Genomic DNA, 19,935 nt, shown 5'->3' with positions numbered 1-19,935 from the left:
CTAAACCAAAGGCACATTCTCCACCATCAGAGAGATGAAAATGGGACATCTGCATGTTTAGAACACCTACAGTATTCTCACACCTAGGCGCTTTCCAGACTAGACCCTACAATAAGGTCAGGACATATCTCGGAAGTGTGCTTCCACACTTCCACACTGCGTCATGACACCGCAGTTCCTACACGGACCGCAGGGTGCCATTCAAATTTCCAATGCCTTGTTGTGAATTTAATCACAGCGATGCAGAGTAAGGACGTCGTATATCCAGTATGAAAAAGTTGCTGTTTTTTCGGGTTGTTAGTTGCTGCAAGACTGCTTCCCCTACCTACAGTATTCTCACACCTAGGCGCTTTCCAGACTAGACCCTACAATAAGGTCAGGACATATCTCGGAAGTGTGCTTCCACACTTCCACACTGCATCATGACACCGCAGTTCCTACACGGACCGCAGGGTGCCATTCAAATTTCCAATGCCTTGTTGTGAATTTAATCACAGCGATGCAGAGTAAGGACGTCGTATATCCAGTATGAAAAAGTTGCTGTTTTTTCGGGTTGTTAGTTGCTGCAAGACTGCTTCCCCTGCTGTCTATGTTCCAAATGTGACTTGCCTGAATGGAGGCATTTTGCTGATGATGAGCAGCTAGTCTAGAAAGTGTCCTGAGCTCCATTTCTTCAATACCTGTTGTATGTTGTGTTAAGTAACTTACTCTGAAATAACGTGTACCGGACTGGTTTGAGAAGTGAGTAGAAGGCAGGCTAGGTTGTATTTAGATGGGACATAGTCACATGTTTATTTTCCCCAGCTCTTTTGCATTAACCAAAAGTAGCCTTAGGAATCTGCAAGTTTAAGCAGAGGAATGGTGGCAATAGTGGGTCAGATGTATTTTTTGTCCTGCAGATGAAAAACAACAGAAAAACTGACTATTTTTTCATATGGCTTCTATTGGTTAATAGTCTATTTGTTAACAATAACAACAAAATGAGAATAGATGGAAAAGACTTAAAGTGATACAAGGGGAATGTGTGTGTGTGAGAGAGAGAGAGAGAGAGAGAGAGAGCGAGCGTGTGTTGTACTGTTTCACTCTTCTCACTGGGATAATTTTGCAGATAAGCCCTTTGCTATGTTTCGTGTCTAGTACCTGTATCAGAGAGCCACCTAATGGTGCAGCAGGGAAATGACTTGACTCGTAAGCCAGAGGTTGCCGGTTCGAATCCCCGCTAGTATGTTTCCCAGACTATGGGAAACACCTATATCGGGAAGTAGTGATATAGGAAAGATGATGAAAGGCATCATCTCATACTGTGTGGGAGATGGCAATGGTAAACCCTCCCATATGCTACCAAAGACAACCACAGGGCTCTGTGGTCGCCAGGAGTCAACACTGACTCAATGCCACACTTTACCTTTACTTTACCTGTAACAGAGGCAAGAGATGTTTTGCTAAGTTCCTGTCAATAGGATTCTTTAGCACCTCATTAGCCAAGGAACATTGGGTCATGGGGATTCTATTGCTGCTGCTGCTGCCGCCGCTGCCCAGCAGCTTCAGTAGTTGCTGCACAGTGACTTTACAACTACAGTGTAGCAGCAGTGGTTCTTTCAACTGTTTAATTTTGATGCCCTTTAAAGGAGATTGGAAGGACTAATCAGGCATCGACGAGAAAGGCCAGCATATCACCCCTTTGCAGAGGTGCTGTTACCCCCAGACCTTGGGGCCCTGGTCTGTGGCCTCCAAGGTCCAGGGGGGCTCCAAGTGGCCAGGGGGCCCTCCAGCTGCCACCGTGCACCTAAACTTCCACCCCCCCTAATTTTACCTGCCATATGCTGAGGGGTGGCGGCCAAAGGGTGGTGTTTGGGAGTGAGCTGAGCAGGCCTCCCCACCCATGGTGATGGCGGCAGACAGAGCGGCCGCTGGGCCTGTCCATCTGGCCCAGCGACCCTTGAGAACTGTGAGGTGCTCCAGCGCGCCTGTGCAGTTGAAACAGATTATTGCAAGCCCGTGAAAGTTAGAATACACTAGTGTTATTGCGTAGGGTTATTCAGTGCTCAGCACTGGTAGTGTTTTAAAATGAATTGACATTATGAATTTGTGGCCAGATATTTCTAGAAAATACCTGAGATCACTACATACTATAAATTTGGTCCCTATTAATTTAGCAAACATTGTTGGGATCTATGAAGCCCACAACAGTGGTCCACATGAAGTTGTCTCATCAATCAAGATGAGTTCAGATCCTATAGAGTACCCCAAAATGTCAGTCAGATATCTCTGAGAAGCTTTCCAATGAAGGCAGCAACCCTCCTCTGTTATTTGTACCCGGCATCTGATAGTCAGAGGTATACTGCCTCTGAATGAACATTGAGTTATAATGACTAATAGCCATGGATAAACCTATCATATATTAATTTCCCTCATCCTTTAAAGTCAAATACGACAGTGACCATCACTGCATCTTGTGTCTTTCAGTGTAAGGAAGGGTAACAAGATGTTGAGCTCCAGTTTCTTCCCGGTTTTCATTCCATTTATCTCTGAATTACCAGATGAAACTCTAAAAGCCTTTCTTGTGATGATAAAAGCAGAAGGCTAATGTTATGGAAGTCGTCTCTCACCCCCAATACAGAAATCATAACAACATATGCAATAGATGAGGTGCAGTGGATTTTTTTCAAATCTGGATATGATGAATGCTCCATTGCTAGCATTGCAAAACAGAGGGGTACACAGTGAGCAAATCAATCAATCAGTCAATAGAAAAATGAAGTTCACAAAGGCATGGACTGTGGCAGAACAGAGTGTTGCATGCCAGTAATGTAATAATAGTAATAATAACAACCAACAATAGCCAAACAATTACTTTTCCACACAGCAACCACAGCATGTTTATTAATTGTTTTAGCACACCCCCATGAAAGTACAAAAGAGCACAGTGTGTTGAGAAATAATCCAATAAAAAAACACCCCAGAGCTTTCTGGCCATTACACTTGCATTGTAGTAAAAGAAGAGAAAAATACTAACAGTAACTTTCAGCTTTAAAGGGTTATATTCTTGGCAACAAACTACAAGCATGATGCAACCAAATTAAGCCATTTTAGAGTCACATTGATTTCAGTGTGAGAATGTGCTTAACTCTGCCATTGAAAACAATGGGACACGCACAGGCTGAATTATGGCCCATATTATTTTGGACAAACTCATTGCTCATTTTGATGGCAAATTCAGCAAAAATGATCTGCTTTTTGTGGCTTATAAAATGGTTCGAGATTGAGTAACCTGTAAACAACAAAATAGCAAGCTAGAAGGAATATAATGTATTTGTACATACATTACTTTGGCATAATGTCCTTCTAATACCACTAGGACCACTGCAGGAAATCTGCAATGTTCTCTGCATGGAATCTCGTGTAAATGCTGCCAGATACATGGAAGCGCCACACATGCACACACAGCAGCATTCTGGGAAACTAGTGGGAGCATGCCCCTTATTACCAGTTCTTGCCCTCTGGAATGTGTAACCATGATAATGCATCTGGGAAACACAGGCACCACTGTGGAGAGGTCTGAACAGCCCTGTGCCAGGAGCCAGAACCACCATCCCCTTTCCAAGGTGGCTGCAGAAGCATTCCGGACAATCACCCAAGGTCATCTTCCTGTGTCTGTTGACTGTCCCCTCTCCCAGGCATTCCCAGGTGCTGTAGGTGAATAGGGCAGTCTATGCCCCACTCCATGCCATGGGCTGGGGGCAGTGTGCAGCAGCTGTACAGAGGGGTGATGGGCAAGAGGGGAAACTAGGGTCCTCTGTTCAGAGGAGGAGAGGGTTCCATGTGATGTGTGTCTCCTTCAGAAAATTGGCATGTTATGTGGATATGGAAAAGCAGCTTTAAAAGGCTGGGATGAGGTGATTGATTGTGCTGACCATGGTGGATGCTGAATTAATTTGAAGGCAGCCCCTTATGTGCATGGCCAGCATGAGTGCAAAAGGCTGCTGGGGATAACCCTCTGCCAGTTCCCTGGAATGTCCTTTGAGGCTATGGTTGGAGATGGGGGAAGGGTATTTCCCAACAGGGCTGCTTGGGGGTGTGGGCCAGTGCCAACCCTTCCCATGCCAGTGGCCTCATTTTCACAGCACACAAGCAACCAGGGACATCCGGGGGGGGGGGGGGCTTGCATTTGCCTACTCCCATCCCTGTGTGCTGTGTTGTGGACTCTAATTCAACTGGTGGGCTGCCTCTCTGATTATATTGCTGCTCACCCACCCGCAGCCACCCCGTCCCTTGAGTCAGGGATGTCTCAGAGTTCAGAGTGGAGTTTGCAATCTCTTCAGCCTTCAAGAGTGCTCCTAAGAGTTGGGGGTTCTCCCCAGAGTCTGCACCTGCCAGTGTGCTGTGGGACTGGGCTGCAGTGTCTAGCAGTGTGATGGAAAAGGCCAAGAATATGTCCGAGGATACTTGGCATGGGAGCTTGTCACATGACCCTTCTTGCCCAATCATCATCATCAACAAGAACAAATATTTATATGCCACTTTTCAACAAAAGTTCCTGAAGCAGTTTCCATAGAGAAATAATAAATACATAAATAAGATAAGATGGATCCCTGTCCCCAAATGGCTCACAATCTAAAAAGAAATGTAAGGTAGACACCAGCAACAGTCACTGGAGATACTGTGCTGGGGGTGGATAGGGCCAGTTACTCTCCCCCTGCTAAATAAAGAGAATCACCACGGTAAAAATGTGCCTCTTTGCCCAGTTAGCAGGGGAGTAGCTGCCGATGTTCGGGGTGTTTACCAGCTCATTAGTGGCACGATGCATAGAGGGATAGCAGGGACATGGCAGGGCAGGGCTTGCTGTGCCTGGGTCCAAACATAAACGGAGTGTGGACCGTCATCTGCTTGGTGGGTTTGCTAACCCTAACAGCACCTGCTCATCTGTACCTCATGAGGTAAACACTTGCCTATCCTCCTAACAAGCCCCCCCAAATCATGTGTAAGACCCTTTTATAAAACTATGGGTAGGTTCAGATGTATAGTGGCACCTGAACCTCTACTTCCAGTCCTGGTACTGATATGCCAAGATCGGTTGTGATGTCCAAACCCATCAGTCTTGGCACCTCCTGTCCTCTTACTGTTAGGGAACCTGACATCTGCAATTGAGATTTGAAGTAAGTTACAGATTCTGGGTTCCCTCACAGAAGTACAGCAGGATATGCTAAGACTGGTGGGTTTGGAAGTCATGACCAATCTTGGCATATCAGCACCAGGACAGGAAGTATAGCCTTACCCAGGGAGTGCATGCGACCAGGGAACCAGCTGATTGCAAGAACCTCAGCTGCTGCTGTCCTTCTGAATCTGCCCTATGTGGGTTTAAAAAAAAAATCTGCTCTTGAGTCTACCCACAAACTGTGGTTTGCAATCTAGATTCAAATTGTAGTTTCAGATCCAGACATTTCCAGCCTGAATCTTCAAGGAAAGTTTAACCTCATCCAGAAAAAGATTGACAACCAGCTTCAAGTTTATAGAAATAATAAGAATAAAGTACATATTAATATTTATTTATTTATTTATTTATTTATTTAATATCCCGCTCTTCCTCCAAGGAGCCCAGAGCGGTGTACTACATACTTGAGTTTCTCCTCACAACAACCCTGTGAAGTAGGTTAGGCTGAGAGAGAAGTGACTGGCCCAGAGTCACCCAACAAGTATCATGGCTGAATGGGGATTTGAACTCGGGTCTCCCCGGTCCTAGTCCCCCCAATGGCTTGAGGGTTTGAATGTAAAAGGTAAATAAATATTTTTAAAATGACTCAGTGCCTCCAGGGAGCACTGCCATGGCCACTGGGACTGTATGTTTTCAGCAGTTCCCCCTCCTCCCTCCAGCCTCCCCCTGGTCTTGAAACGGCTTGCTTTTTGGCCTGTTCTGGGCCTCTGTGAAGTAGCAGAGGCCATTTTGGAGTCTGCCACACATAAACAATGGACACCTGTGTTAGAGGTATGCAAGAAACCGGTATGCCTGGTTCAGTTTGAGTCAGAACCGGACTCTAACAGAACGGAGCATGTTTGATTTTGCCCCCTGAACATACCCTTTGGTTCGGCTTGATTTTGAACTGGTCCAGGGGTTCTAACAACAATTTTTTTTAACAACTCACTGCCTCTGGGAAGCACTGCCATGGGGGAGGGGGGATCCAGCTATTCCCCCTGCCCCCGCTGGCCTCCCCCTGGTCTCCAATCAGCCCAGTTCAGGCCATTTTAGTTCATGTTTGGCCTGTTCTGGACCTCTTTATGCTGGCAGTGGCCATTTGGGAGGCTGCCATGCATGCACAGTGGCCACCTGCATGGGGAATCACTGGAGACCCCTGGCGGCTGTGGCTGCAACCCCCCCACCGTGGCAGTGACCCACCGGGGTCATGCAGGTGTCCATTGTGCATGAGTTGTGGCCTCCAAATTGGCTACCACCACTACACAGAGGCCCAGAATGGGCTGAAAAACCACCGAACCAGGCTGTTTCGAGACCGGGGGAGGCCAGCGGGGGGAAGGGGACCTGCTGGAGATCCTTCCATGGCTGCAGCAGCACCTGCCAGAGGAGCCAGAGGTTTTAGTCATTTAAAAAAATGTAAAAGTTTGAACTCCCAAACTCAAATTCTTGGCTCAAATTCGAGCCGAGCTGGGGTGTGTTCAGGGGTGTTCAGGGGTGCAAAACCAAACATGCCTGACTCTGTTTGAGTCCAGTTTGGACTTGAACCGAACCAGGCAAACCGGTTTTGTGCACACCCCTAACAGCCAAGTGTAAGCAGGAACTGTAGGGAAGGAGATGCACTCCATTTAGCTAGGCTGCAAAGGGCTCCTCTGGGCTCCTCTAGGCTGCAGTGTGTGTGGGTGGGGAGGGATGTCTGGAATGTGTGTTGATAGATGCAGTGTGTGTGTGTGTCTGTGAGATGGGTGTCGGTTCTCCAAAACCACTTGTGTTTTGTCCCAACCTCCAGCTAAAATGTGCTGTTGGGTGTAAACGGGAGGTAGGGGGAAGGCTGCAAAGGGCTCCTCTGGGCTCCTCTAGGTTGCTGTGTGTGTGTGTCTACATCACTTGTGTACAACTTTTTAGACTTTTTTTGCTGATAGCACCATCCTGAAGGAAATTACATCAAGCAGGAATACTGTGGTATTTATGGGAAATTTCTGAGAAGAGAATGTGTAGTTTTGGACATGGTTGTTAAAGCATTTTATTTTTAATGATCATTGTTGTTTATGGGTGTTTTTTTTAGAAAAAGAAAATGAACAAATAAAGTACAGATTTAAAGTGAACACAAATTACCTGCTTCTTGCTGTGTCCTTATTCACTGCTGAATAATCATGAGGTGGGATCACACTGTCACTTTTACTGAATCCACTAATTTCATTTAATTGTGTTTTTCTGAGGTGGGGGGAGTGCGACTTTATCTTAGTTGAAGGTTTTACAAAGTTTTTAGTGTTCAGTATCAGGAAGTTGTACCTTGTGGTTTAGCTAATCTCTTCCCTGTAGTGACTAATCAGATTTTCCTTTTTAAAATGCCTGGAAATTCAGTAATCCAAAAAGGTTCGGTTTAAAATGAGAGTTCAGATGCTTTACATTTTCACTTGTGCTCTACAAAGAATGGAAATTGCAAGTTAAAGTGCCAGTCTTAACTTCTGTGCCATATAAGCTTTGTATTGGTATATAATGATGACTTTAGAATTGAGGCTCCATGCACCTTCTATGTATTATCTTCTCTAAATATAAAGGAGTTGTCCTTTAAAGTATTGATGGTACCTTATCCTGGATAAGCTGAAAAAATAGAGCAAGTCAGGAACTTACTTCCATCTCTGGTGGACCTGTCAAAGAATCAAAATATATATGGATCCACAAAACACTTTGCAGATGACATTTCTCACATCCATTCCCATTTGGACTGCACAGTGACAGTGACAGTGATATACCTTTGCCAGCAGCTTGTTCTGTTTTTATGGATTCTTTTCAGCTTTTACAGTCTAAGGATGTGGACAGGATTCTTGTTAGGGCAGCCAGATTATGGCTGGCCAAATAGACAGAGAGGGTGATTGATGTTTCCTGGAGAGAGAGGGAGCAATAGCAGTGAGCAACGTCAGCTGCAAAGTGTTTTGTGGATCCACAGTTTGAAAACTGTGGTACTTAGATTTCTTCTTTAAAAGCCCCCTGCCCCTTGATCCCATCACATTGTCCTTGGGACTTGTTTCAAGTTTGGCATTCCAATCTGTAAAATGGGTCAATGTTTTATAGAATGTCTTCTAATTATTATCAATAAGATGGATATATAACCAGAATGAGGGACAACAAGTGATCATGGGTGACAGAATAGGCTGGCTCAGCTGATTCTGCCTTCTCCTATAGTGTATGTATCTCAGCCAGTGGCCATGGTATCTAATGGGCATCCCTTCCTCAGACAACAATGCAGGCCTCCATTCATAGTCTAATAACAGCTGGAGTATAAATAGGTCTGCACATGGGCCTGGCCTGGGTCACTAGGTGTATCCCAAAGAGAGAGTACATTGTCCTTTCCAGAGCCATTGCTAAGAGGCACAGAGGGGAGCTGTGGGAATAACCTGAGGCTTAAGCCCTTCCTACTTACCTTCCTCTATTGTGGTCTCCCATGCATGGAGGGGATGGACTAGGACTCATGAAGTATGGAAAAATGTGGGCTTTCAGAAAGTGTTGTGTTTGTTTTTTTTGGTGGGACATCCTATGTTAAACAAACCTTCATCATGAACTTATTTCCAAGTTAAAACCAGCACTCTGTTACAACTTCTGACAGTTGCACAAAATTACTTTGTAGGGCTTACAGTGAGTAACCCAGTTTTAATATTTATGAAGAGCATAGCACTATCATGAAAAGAACAAAAACAAAACCAGGCCTGTTCTTTGAGGGAAGAGGAGGTTGAGAGACCTGTCCCGAGCCCAGCACCATCACCCCAGGCCATCCTGGGCTCTGCCATCTATCGAACCAACTCCAAGCTGAGAGGGGCTGATGAAGGGGTGTGCAAAGTGACTCCTCCTCCTCCTTGTGATGCCAGACAGTGCTGGGCTTCACACGCCCCTTCGTCAGCCTCGCCCAGCCTCTTGACAGAGCTGAAAGCCAGGCAAGCAGAGATTGATGAAGGGGCATGCAAAGGACTGGCCCCATCTCTAAAGCTGTTATCAGCGTGCGGGGTGTGGCCAGCATCAGGTGCACTCTTGTGTGGTGCACTCTTGTGTGGGCATGGTGCACTCTTGTTTGCTTTGAGCCCCACACTCGATATTATAGTACAAAGTGAGGGTGTTCTTACGAGCAGCCACGGCAGGTAAGCTGCCCGCAGCTTAGGCTTGGCTGCCCGCAGGAACCACCAGGAGCCACTTGGCTTCCAGCAGCACCTTGGTGGTAAACCCAGCGAAGAGGCTGGGCTATTCAATGAGGTGAAGGTAGCGAGCACTCCCTTAACCCCATTTAATTGATTGTGTGTCAGTGCTGACTGCTTCCAGCCGGCACTAAAACACTGACAGGTGCCTGCCCGTCACTGAGAGGAGCCACACAGTGCAGCGCGCACTTGTGTGGTGCGTTGTGGGATTTCCAGGTCTCAACTTCTGCACTGTTTGGGGCAGCAGCGGAACATCTGGGCGTGTGATCCGTATGCCCAGACGCAGCACCAGGATCATCTGTGGGGAAGATGAGCTTCTTCTGCGGGGGAGGATGACCTTCCCCACTGCCCGCCGGCAAGCCTGCTCACACAATCATGAGAAAGGGCTCATTCTGTGGTCTTTAGGAGTAAGTTCCGTTTCACAACTCCAGTTCCATTTCACAACTCCCCCAGTTGCCCTTGAGCAATGCCCCCAGTCCTCCTGTGCATGCCCTGTTGTGACCAAGGGCTAACACTTTGGAGCATTCTGCAAGACTGGAAACAGATTGCTGACATTCAGCACTGTATTTTTGAACTTGCAGAGCACTTCTGGATTGCTAGCAGGCTTGGATGTGTAAGCACTGTGGATGTGTAAGCACTTGACAAGAGCTCGCTGGGTGTGCAGTTGTATGTGCTCATACCCTATCATGAATGAATGTACGTAGGGTGGAGCCTGCTGCTGAAATACCATAGCTCTGAGGTGCATTAGCTGAATGCAGGAAGAACATCTAAAAAGGACTTTCATTGTACATTAAAGCTGTTGGTCTTGGGCAAATGTTACTCTGGCCAGGAACCAGAGGAGAAGGCAGAATGCCACTAATAATGGACAGTATGAAATAAAGCAGCTGGATGAATGACAGTATGAAGGGAATACAGTCCAGTGAGATGCCCTTCTTTACTGGTTGCATTAACCTATGAATGTTCATTGTACTGTGCTCACAGCACCTAAGGTCCAGTGCAAGGGAAAGCCCTGAAGTTATGTAGTTTGAAACCGACTTTGCCATACTTTATAATTTCTTGATATATTTTCTGCTGGGAGGTTAATGTGTGGTAAATATTGATAACTTAAGAGTGCTAAAATGTCTCTAATATTAATTATATTAAAACTGAAGAGGGACAGAAGCCAAATATTTTACAAAGCCAAATGATTTAAAAATATTAGTATGGTAAAGGGTATATTTGAAAAAAATGTAGCCAGACAGCTTGTTTTGCCAATGGACTATGGTATAGATTTTTTTCTTGGAAAAATAATTAAGTCTTTGTAGGTTAGTTCTCAACTATTTCTGAAGATTTTATCCAATTAGCCTACAGTCCTATGCACAGATATGTGCTTATCAGCTTTGCTGCAATTAAGAGGATATCAGTGAATAGGGCTGAAATCCAGAAGATGATAGTCTGCATATAATGAATGCATGCACCTTTGGAAAGAATTGAGGCATCTAAGGTGAACAATTTCACCTATTGAAAATAAGTTGAATCTACATTAGAGGACAGAATAGTCTCTTGAAACAATGATATACTTTCTTATTGGTGTTAATGACATATTTTAAATGCCAGTACACATGTTACACTTGCCACTGTGGGGAAGAGGGCTTGGAAATTTGGCCTTCCAACCTATTTTCAGTTGACACATTCGTGTTCTAAAAATTATAGCCAGAGGAGGGATCACTAGCTGGGGCCATTCACATGATCAAGAGGGGAGGGGGGAGGGAGAAGGCTGATCCAACTCACCTTCTCCCCAAAGAAATGCTGCTGGGAGCATGGATTGCACTTCCAGACAGTCCACACTGCACCATGCAGTGGGGACCTTCGGAGGCCAAGACAATGTGTCCCAGCCTCCAGATATCCCACAATGCAGTGCACGACATGTGTAGTGCATTGGGGGTTCCCCCCAGGAGATGGCACTCTAGGTGCCTGTCTCTGTGTCCAGCCCCATCGAAAACATGATCCCGGAGCCCGGGTTAAGGGCTTGCTTGAGCCATTAATCCCAGCTAAATGCTGGGCAAGGTGGCAGTGCCTCACTGGGATCGGACCCAGTCCCAGCGGTTCTCACATGCAGCCTAAACCAGGCTGGGGTTCCATAGCCTGGGTTAGGGTACTCGTAAGAACAGCCTCATTGTTTTGAGGGGCATTTGTGTAACAGGTCTGCAATCAACAAAAGCTTTAGTATTGTTCCAGCAAATATACTGTTGATTCTTTGTTAGTGGTTCTTCTCATGTTCCGAAACAAATTGGATAATTGAAACAAGTTCAGGATGTTGAACATTTCCCAACTTTGTTTTTAATGGAACAGTAGTATGTTCAAAGCATAAGTCCAAGTGCCAAATCTTGGCAGTGAGAAAGGTGACAAAACAAAGGCCAAAAACAGTGTGCATTTTTGTGTGTGGAAGGCGGCCAGGCCATAAGTGAGTGTTTCAACAGCAGCTGTAGAAAGAGCTGATTTTATAAATCCTGTAGAACAAAAAGTGTGAGTAACTAACCGGCAGCTTCCTGGAAGTAGAAAAAAGAAAGGGGAGAAGTCCCAAGATGACACTAAGGTCCATTGCCAAGAAGATGGGAGAGAGAACACCATAGGACAAGTGGGGTGGGTGAAGAGGGAAGAATCTGGAAGGGTCTACAAGGCTCTACGCTACGCACGATCAGATAGCCCAGGTTTGCAGAGCGCTTGCTCTGCAAACCCAGGCTAAGGGGAGGGGTACTTGAGTAGGTTACCCACTCTAGAACCACCAGGCTCGCAGTCGAGCCTGGTGGTTCTCATGATCAGCAAAAATCAGGCTAGCGGAGGCTAGCCCAATTTTTGCTGATTGTGGGAATAGCCCCATTGTAATCAATATTTAGGCTGTGTGTGAGAAGCATTTTGAGTATTTAGGGGAAAGTAGCATATAAATATGTATTTATTTATTTAGTACATTTGGACTATATCAATACATATATCATATTATATATATTCCATATATTATATGGAATATATCAACACTTGGAGATAGCATATTTGACCACAATCACCCATGCCTTTGTCACATCAAGGGTCAATTACTGTAACACATTATGTGTGGGGCGACCCTTGAAAAATATGATGAATAAGAGAAATATATGATGATTGTACTGATTAAGCTTTTGATTGTACTGACAAATGGAGACTAAGGAGCAATAAAAGGCTGTTCTTGAGATAAATGTCTTTATAAACAAGCTGCACACAAATCCCATATTATTTTGCTGTTTCCAAATGCAACATGTTTTGAAAAGAATCATCATAACATCTTTCTCTCGATCATTGTAACATATTGCTTGAAGTTTCAACTATGCATAAAACTGTATAATATTACTTTCTGTTCAGTGGATGATAAAGGACTTAGTGCTACGGGTTTTGTGTGTGTACACATGATTTCATTTTTAATAGTTACAAGCTTACTCTGTGACCTGGGCCATGCAGATTATGTGAAAATCCAGATTTCTGCCTGTTTTAATAGAATATGGTTGCTGATTCATACATGCTTAAAGCAGGAACTTAAGTATGGGCTGTTATTGGGTCAGAGTAGCCATCCATTTAACTCAGTAATGGTCTGATTGCAGCTAGTTTCAGATACTGCAGAAAAAATAATGCCGTGCTAGAATAGATTATTACATTACCTGTTCATTGCCAACCTCCTGCCATGCCTGAAAAAAGGTGAGATTCTAAATCCAGCCCTTTTGGAAGACATTTTTAAATACTTTCATAGGGTTATGGGGATCTTAAGCTGCTGTTTGACACTTTATTAGCATTTTACAAGCTAGTAATTTTTTTAGATGAGTGTTATCGCTGTTTATTTTTAATCAGTGGTATAGTTTGTCTTACTAAAACATTATTAATAACTGATGAGTGTGAATAAACAAACTGCTCATGGTCTCTGGTCCATTTAATGGGTCTTGCTCTCCTTCAGCTTTACTGGTGCTTTCTGGCTTTCTTTCTGATCATCCAATCTTATAAGATGCTGCACAGTACTGCAAATCATATGATTGGGTAGCTGGGTTGCAGTACTTATACCAGTGCCAACCAGTCCCTCATACCAGTGCTGGGATTCAGCCCACTGTGAGTATAGCAACTACTGTTGAGCTTTTACCCAGCTCCAGCTGCAGTACAACTATGTTTTGTGGCTCCTGTGGATGTGGACAAACACGGAGACATCACTTTTCTCCACGCCTGTCCACATCCACAAGAGCCACAAAACATAGCTGTGCTGCAGCAGGAGTAGGGTAAAAGCTCAACAATAGTGAATAGCTACTGGCATGTGTATATGTAGGCAAAAGGTTGTTCTTGATGGCAAGAGCAGTAGGTTTGCATGGTTCTTTTTTCATGCTGCAGCAGTTCCAACCCCTTTTTGCATAATTCAGCTAAAGCTAAAGTTAAAATTCTAGAATGCAGTTGCAAAGCTGAGCAGCCAGCAGTCCTGCAGGAAGTGTGAAGAACTAACACAGCAGGGGCTAGAAATATGAGACAAGTATAGGAACAATAAACAACCACAGGAACAGCATTTATTTATTTATGCTCAAACCGAGGTTCATCAAGGCAGCAATGTAGGCAGGAGGCACAAGCTCTAAAAGTTGAACCAGCGAGGTGGAGATGACTGAAGGATCCTCATCCTTACTCTTCCCGAGGAGACACCCAGGCTGGTTTATCCCTCCTTCTCAGAAGACTCATTGAGAGGGAGACTTCAGGCAATCAAGCTTGTGCTCTGCCTTCTAAGCTGGAGCAGGGTCCAGGCCTGGCGTTGCCTCTGCTCCTGGGGTCCAGGACAATGAAGTGAGGTTGAGGAGGATGCTGGAACCCCACTGTGGCGTGCCAGGTCTCCAGAGCTCCAGGACTCCTCTGAGGGTTGCCAGATTTGTTTACCCTGGCTCTGCTGGTTCCGGGGAACTGTCAAGGCAAGGATTTAGGATGGGGTGGCTCCCTCAGACTCATTTCCCTCAAGGTCTGGGAGAACCCTGATTATATTGATATCCTGACTACTTTCGAAGGACACCACTGTACATAGGATCTCAGGCCAGTCTCCTTGGGAGCCCTGACTGGACTCAGACCTGCACAGCTTCTGCGTGATTGCTGCATTATGAGCCTTCAAACCAAACAGAAACAGACATACAAGTAAGAGCAAGTTTCTCTTTCATTCCAGTCCATTTTATCCCAAGCTCATCGGGAAGCATGATGAAGAAGGAGAAACTGGGATTCCTCGGGTACAGGTCAGCTGGACATGCCAGCAGGCCACTGGGAAAGGGACTTAGTTGCAGTTCTTCTGTTAACGTAGCCAATGGGGAAACTAGCTGTGATTCAGCTTCTCAAATCAGTATGCATTGGTGACAGATTTACAGACAAGATTTTTTTAATGTATTAAAAACATTATACTACCGATTTGTATCTGTCAGTCTACCAAAAGTCCCATTTCAGTTCTATGGTAAACATATAATTTTGCTTGTGACTTTTAGAGGGCAGTACACAGTTTGACAGGTAGCAGTGGTATCTGCTGTAGGTATTTTTGCTTAGCCAACTTCTCAAAGATACTGTTGTGGGCTTTGCCCAGTGTAATTAAACACTAAATCCTGCAGCAAATAGAATATTCCTAATTTTTATGATTGCTGCATCTTTGGTAGCAGCCTGTCAGACAGTGCAGTTCATTCTCTGGCCGCAGACCCAAAAAAGTGTCTGAAGTGTTCTTAAGTTATGAACCTTAAAAGTCAGTCACAAAGTGAACCTGACGGTACCTGCAGCAAAAAGCAACAGCCATGCATGTGGAATGAACAGTCGATGGTTGAGCTTTTGAACAAAATATGCCAGATTCTTATTTCAGAAAGCATGCTTTTATGGGAATTGTGTTTGGTAATGTTAACTGGCCCTTGTTACCCAGGTGACGGTGTGATGACTCATAGCGTTACAATGAAGGTAATAACACAACACTGCCAGTTGCGCATAGCACTGGGAGAGGGGAGGGGGGCTAACTGATGAGACTAGCAACAAGGTTAATAGCTTGATCATCACATTATGTGGTACAGTGAATTGGAAGCCCTACTCTAAATGAACACTGGGAATACTCGTGTGCAAAGTGTTTTCCCAGAATGTCTCTTTAGTAATTAATTGAAATGCCTCAAACATTATCTTCATGTTTTCTTTTTCCACTGTTCAGTATATTAATCCAAATGGCAAAGCTTTTACTAAACTGTATGTGTTCTCTAGTTATGGTTTGGTGAGTTGTTTGCAGTCACTGCAGAACCATACCATGAAAGTTTTATAAAGAACTAATCAAAGAAGCAAACTGACAAATGTTTCATCCAACCAAACATTTTCCCATTAAAAAAAAGAGAGAGGAAGGAATGATATTATTTAATATGTCTCGTCTATTATTAAATTGGAGGAGGAGGAGGAAAAGGGGGAATCACTGCCAACAACGTTTTTTAGAACAGATTTGCAACTCTGATGCAGCATAAATGTGAGCATGTAGTAGAAGAAGCAGGTTGGCACACTCACACTTGTAGGCTGCTATCACAACAGCTAAGGTGGTAGCTGACAGCTATAATTTTTAAATTTACTCTGGACATAGTTCTTCTCTTCAGCCTTTATTCATCTGTTTGCTTTTAATCCAGGACATTTATTTGCAGAATAAACACCATCACTGACAGTCAGAACCACAAGGGTTTTTTTTGTATGGGACCAGCATGTATGGTATGGATTAAAGGTAGCACAATGGCACCAATATGATGTCACAACAAGCATGTGTTGCATTTTCTATTTATAAATGCAGCTTTCAATTTTTTTTTTAAAAAAATCTGCATTTTACAGAATTGCCTCTTCTTTTTAACTGATTGGCAAAGGCGTGATATTCTTTCATCAGAGAGGTTAGGCTTTTCTTTTTTTTTAAAAAAAGCTTCCATTTTGGTGCACTGCAGTGCAGACTTTGGTTTAACTGGCTGAATTGATATTCTGAGCAGCAAGTAAGCAAGGATGACAGAGCATCCGTACAGCTACTCCTATTAGTGCTCAGGGAGGTGTGCTTGGTTGCAATTGCTTGCTCTGTCCAAGATGCAGCCCAGTCACAAAGCACTACTGTCACTAAGATATTCTAAAAAAGCTTCCAGCTTGGATCATAGTAATATTTTACATGTTTAAAGGCACAGGCTTCCCCTTATTTTTACTTGTTCAAAACTTGCATGCAGTGTTTCCTGTCTAGACTCTGTAACTAGGAATGCCCTTGGGTCTAAAACGATCTGAAACCAATGTATTATCAAAAATATAGATATGCTAATATAAGTATTTGCTTATATCATCAGTCCATGAAAATGAAAATATTTACATCCATTATGCCGTTACACTACTTGGATATGCCTTCCTAGGAAACGGAATTAGCTTAGTACATAGATATGAAATAATTCAAATTCAAAGTTGACATGGAAGAAATTGTCACTTTTCCTTACCCCAAACTTCTTCCGTTCTCTCCCATTTGTTTTGAGATTTGAGAATTCCAGATATCAGTTGAAACACCTGCATGGAAAAACATTGCAACAAGAAGCAAGCAGCAAGTTTGATAAAACTAGTACCTTACTAGTAAGCACAAGGTGACCATTAAAACTTTTAGATTTTGCATTTTAAAGAAGTGTGTTGCATCTTTCCCCCCTTCCCATTTCATAGAGAGTGCCTTCCTGAGATTAAAACAACCAGAACCAATACTGAACATGAAATATAGCATAGTGTTAATCTGTTTGTTTGATTTTCCTGTGTAGAATAATGTGATGATTTAATTGTTTTGGCTGTATTCATCCTTACAGTAAACATCTCCTTCCTTCTTTCTTTCTTAAAAAGAACTCTGCACTAACTAATGCTGTCGACCAAATCATGCAATATTTGCCCCAAAGAGTGGCAATGTGCTGCATGCTTACACACATGGCTGCAACTTGCTTATGTTACTTTAGTAAATGTAAAAGTGTTCCATTTTTCAGTAAAGCGAGGTGGCAGATGACATGTAAACTTCTGATCAGGTTTGCTGCTGAATTTGCTGAATCCAAAAGACTGATTAACATCAGGGACTGAAATCAAGGGCCTCTGCAGTGAAGGTATCACTTCTGTGGAGATGCGGTAGTGAATTGGCTTCTCTTCTTCACTCACGCTCCCCTCCCATCCGCTCTACCAACACACGCTTCCCCCCCACCCTTTCTCTAATCAGAGTGATAGAACTTGACAGTCCTTGTCCTTGAAGGTTTCTCCCATAAGTGGCATATTCCTGGTAGTTTGCCATCTTCCGTTTTTGTCATTATCCCAAGGGAAGTATTAAAACCACAAACAACAACATGGTGGTTCAGTCCATTTTCTTCTCCTGAGAAAGCTTTCTTTTCCGTGCTCCAGTTGCTGTTTGCCCTCCTCCGACTGTCTGCAACGGCAAGCCATAAACATTCCCTGGGCTTGCTCGGTCGGAAATATCCGCTCTTCCCCACACCCCCCCACCCCCACCTGCTCGGTCTGGATGGTACAGTCTGCAGAGGGACTCCTGTAATGTAGCTCAGTTTATCAATCCCTTACAGATGCCGAACAGTGATTACTCCGCTGTCTAATTGAAATAATTTTGGATTTGTGATGATATCTTAGCCAAGTAAGTAGCTGCATCCAAAGCATGGTTTCTTATTTTTTTAATTGTAATTTTTAAAGAGAGAGCATTTTCCATTCTATTATGAGATTGTTTATTTGGCAATTTGCATCCCGTGCAGGCAGAAGCTGTTGAAAAAATGGTGTGGAGATTTGGAGGACTGAGTGATGCATTACGTTTTAGTTCATGTCCTTGTGTCTATGGAAAGGTAATGCAACTTCTACATAAGATATTGCATTAGGACGGGGTGGGGTGTGGGGTGGGGAGGACCTACACTGCTTAAAGATATTATTTTATCAGAAGGAAGCCAGTGATATTTTTTTTAATTGATAGTTTGTAATGCTCTCTCTTTGTCAAAGCAGTTTACATGGTTTTGTGTAAACTGTGTCTGCTTTTTTTAATTTTGAAGAAATGGGGTGAGATTTTTCTTTTAATTCCTATTGATAAAATCAAAGAAAGATTTTTTAAGTGTGCACAGTCTGCAAAGAGAACACTGTAAAGAAAAGCGTATATAGAGATTTGAGTTATAACTTTAAATAATAACAGCATGATAGAAATGCATCTTTATAGATGTCAGTAGGAGTGGAATGAGTTTCTTATGCATTTATTGTGTAGTTTCAAATTCAGAGCAATGCTGACCTACAAAATTATTGGCTGACATCCAGACTAAATTTACTCGAGGAAGTCCCATTGAAATTATAAGGACAAGTTAGGCATGCCTAACTTGTCTTTTTAAATTTCAGTGGAACTTCCTCATGTAAATTTAGTCTGGATGTCAGCCAATAATTTTGTAGGGATTAGTCAGGATGTCAGCTCATCTTTGTTAGTTTGACTGTATTGCGGTGTATGAAGTTAGAGGATTTCATTATATGATTTTTTTTAGGTGGGACATAATGCTTCCTGAATAAAACTGTTCTTTCTCTAAAGTACCATAATGTTGTTCAGAATATTCCTAACAGCAAGTTCTCAAGTCAAAAGTGCTTGCAAATAGTGCATCCTAGAGCTCTGTGTTCCATACACAGCATATTGATTTAACAAGCATCACAAGAGCAGAGGAGGTTTTCCCCCATTATGTAAAGAGAGATCCTAGCCATCTGATCTCTGGTTTAAGAAGTGACACATCATCTGTCTGATTTGTTCCAGGCAGCAGTCAGTCTCTTCTCTAGGCTTTGATTTTCTAACTTCAAGTTATCTTATGCAAACTTAGGCACTTGCTTTTGCCTTGCACATTGCTAACTTTGACTTAATGAGATGATTACTTTAGATTGTCCTGGTACTATTGCACAGATAGCAGTTGATGCTTAGTTCAGTCTTTTACATTCTGAAACGGATTCTTCAAAATATAGGAATACATTATTTTATAATCAAACAGAAAATTATCTCATGTACAGAAGGCACACATTTGAATTAAAGAGCTTTGTGACAGCAAAAGCTTATAATAATTTGACCTTTTGATTACATGCCCTTATGATATTAAAGGCTAAAGTTAGCATTATAGTGATTAGGATACTAGAAGATGTCAGTGATGCTTATGTATGCTACACTGTGCCTTCTAGAAAAGATTTATATAATGGTGAATATGTGCAAGATGAGTGAGACTGTGCATCATTTAAGAATGGTCCATCCTGTTTGTCACAAGCAGAGAGCTTATAGATTTGGTTTTAAATATGCACATTTTTCTGTTGCAAGAGGTTCCTGGGACCAGCATTTCATTTGGAAAAGGACATCCATATGCATGATGGTTAGCTCTCCCACCTTACTTGCAAATAACTACTAGGCTTGGGTATCCAGCAGGTCTTTGATTACCTTCAGCTTTTACTTTGTTCACATTCCTTTCATTTTGGTCTGAATGGCCACCTGCAAAGAAAGTGTTGCATATTTGCCCCAAAGTGCTGGTAAAACGAATAGGATTTGCAAATAGCATA

The 19,935-nt window shown here is 43.3% G+C and overlaps 1 protein-coding gene and 1 long non-coding RNA gene across 32 annotated transcripts in view; one reads left to right on the top strand and one right to left on the bottom strand.

Annotated features, from left to right (window-relative positions):
- ATP2B2 (ATPase plasma membrane Ca2+ transporting 2) overlaps positions 1-19,935 on the top strand; it is a 697,462-nt gene that overhangs the window by 298,578 nt on the left and 378,949 nt on the right. For 24 of the 30 annotated variants that reach the window (XR_008315871.1, XM_053294637.1, XM_053294634.1 and 21 more), the window contains exons 1-2: positions 17,841-18,016; positions 18,132-18,218. The exons of 2 other annotated variants lie outside the window; for them this stretch is intronic. The gene's annotated coding sequence lies outside the window, so the exon portion shown is untranslated. Of the gene's footprint in view, positions 1-17,840; positions 18,017-18,131; positions 18,219-19,935 lie in introns of those variants that run through there. 4 more of the 30 variants (XM_053294612.1, XM_053294620.1, XM_053294621.1 and 1 more) reach the window with 1 other exon arrangement.
- On the bottom strand, positions 13,909-17,855 carry LOC128344475 (uncharacterized). 2 transcript variants are annotated; one of them, XR_008315873.1, is made up of 3 exons: positions 17,310-17,597; positions 16,848-16,914; positions 13,909-14,304 (listed from the first exon to the last, which is right to left on the bottom strand). It is a non-coding gene; the product is annotated as an uncharacterized LOC128344475 (long non-coding RNA). The 2 variants fall into 2 exon arrangements; XR_008315872.1 differs by having other exon boundaries at positions 16,848-17,855.

This window comes from Hemicordylus capensis, chromosome 2, assembly GCF_027244095.1.
Source record: "Hemicordylus capensis ecotype Gifberg chromosome 2, rHemCap1.1.pri, whole genome shotgun sequence".
Lineage (NCBI taxonomy): Eukaryota > Metazoa > Chordata > Lepidosauria > Squamata > Cordylidae > Hemicordylus > Hemicordylus capensis.
Note: the sequence above shows the minus strand (reverse complement) of the source record. Positions and strands in the feature narration are given on the sequence as shown.